At 40.2% G+C, this 1,842-nt stretch overlaps 1 pseudogene; it reads right to left on the reverse strand.

Moving 5' to 3' along the window:
* Positions 1 to 1,842, reverse strand: part of LOC102869785 — a 14,840-nt pseudogene that overhangs the window by 5,840 nt on the left and 7,158 nt on the right.

The raw sequence follows: 1,842 nt of genomic DNA on the forward strand, positions 1-1,842 counted from the left end.
TATATGCCAGAAGAATATCTCTCATGTTTTCACATTGTTCCTTTAAATCTCTTTGCTCACTTGTCTCCAAAGTTTGACCAGACTCTGCACTAGAAGCAGATGCTTTAACCTGTAAGACAGGCAGCAAATCAAATCAGGAAAAGAATATGGTACAAAGTCCATGCGATCATGTAACTGGACAGAGGCTAAGTGCACAGTATTTTTCTACTGCAGCAAGAAATTCTCCATGTTATAAAAAACACCACTCAGCAAAAGAAAAAAAAACAAAACAAAACAAAAAACCACCACTCAGTATGGTTTGTAAACCTTCGCTCAATATTTAAAAAAGAAATACTCTAAAAAGAAACAAACAAATGTTCTAAGGGACCTGCCCAATAAAGTTAAGGATTCACAGCAGATGAAGAGCTGTGTACATCACAGAACAAAGAATCAGGCAGAAACTGTGGTAGCTGAAGAACCATTAAGATTTGGGTAGGGATCCTGAGTACTGTAATAGGGGAAAGTTTGGGGGGGGGGGTAGCCTAGGATGAGCTCAAGTTGATTGAAAGAGAAGCTGTGAAGGGACAAGGTGGGGAGAGTTGCTTTGGGTCAGTCAGGGTGTCCAGTGCCAGGATGGAAACACTGACTTCAAGATTTACACATCCAGATGTAACATAGATGATGCCATCAAAATGCCTTCCTTGAAGAACACCTATACAAGCCAGCTTAAACACCAAAACCAAATACACAGTCAAGCAAACAGATGGAAAAGAGCTGAGGCTTTAGAAAACATTCAAAATACCCAGGACACAAAAGTCACGAATGCTCTGGTGTTAGCGACCTGCCCTACGGGTTTCCACTCAGAGCATTTGCCGACTCGTTTTATAAGGCAGAAGGCAGCTTTGTATTGGCCAGGACCCTAGAAGAAAGAACCCAATATTTTATCTGCTATTTGCCCTCCTGGCATCTGCCAATTCCTAAACGGTATATATGTGACTAGGTACAGAGAAACCAAACAAAAAAGAAGAAATTGAAGATTAAAAAGCTCATCTACTGGCAGTCTGACCATACTGGGTACTGGTCATGTCAGTCGGTATCCCATCCATTCCTGGGGAGACTTATGTTTTGCTAATGCTTTCAGTGCAGCTTCAACTTCTTCCTCCATTACCATATTTCAACTAACAGATGCAGCCCTGGATATGCTCACCAGTCTATTCCAGGAAATTTGGAGGACAGTTGTCTGGCCGAATGACTGGAAAAGATCTGTATTTGTTCCCATTCCCAAGAAAGGTGATGCAACAGAATGTGGAAAGTATCAAACAATAGTGTTAATATCACATGCAAGTAGGAATTAGACAAGACCGTGCACCTGGGATATCACTGTTGATATCAGATGGATCCTGGATCAAAGTAAAGAATATCAGAAGAATGTCTTCTTATGCTTTATTAACTGTGCAAAGGCATCTAACTGTGTGGATCATAACAACTTATGGTTAACACTGAGAATTGCAATAAAATTGTGTTCATACAAAACCTATTCCTAGACCTACGAGGTTTAAAATTAAGAAAAGGAATGTGTCAGGGTTTTATCCTCTCTCTATACCTATTCAAGCTGTATGCAGAGCATTATTCAAGAAGCTGGAGTTGATGGCTTAACCTGTAAGACACGTGGCATCAGGATCAGAGGAAGACTCATTAATAACCTGCGTTATGCAGATGACACAGTCTGGTTTGCTGAAAGTGAGGAGGACTTAAAGCACTTGCTACAGGTTAAACACTACAGCCTTCAATATTAATTGTACCTCAACATCAAGAAAACAAATATTTCTTATTACTGGACCAAAAGGCAGCATCATGATAGAT

The sequence above is a fragment of the Elephantulus edwardii genome, unplaced genomic scaffold (genome assembly GCF_000299155.1).
Source record: "Elephantulus edwardii isolate Elephantulus edwardi_28Jun2011 unplaced genomic scaffold, EleEdw1.0 scaffold00009, whole genome shotgun sequence".
Lineage (NCBI taxonomy): Eukaryota > Metazoa > Chordata > Mammalia > Macroscelidea > Macroscelididae > Elephantulus > Elephantulus edwardii.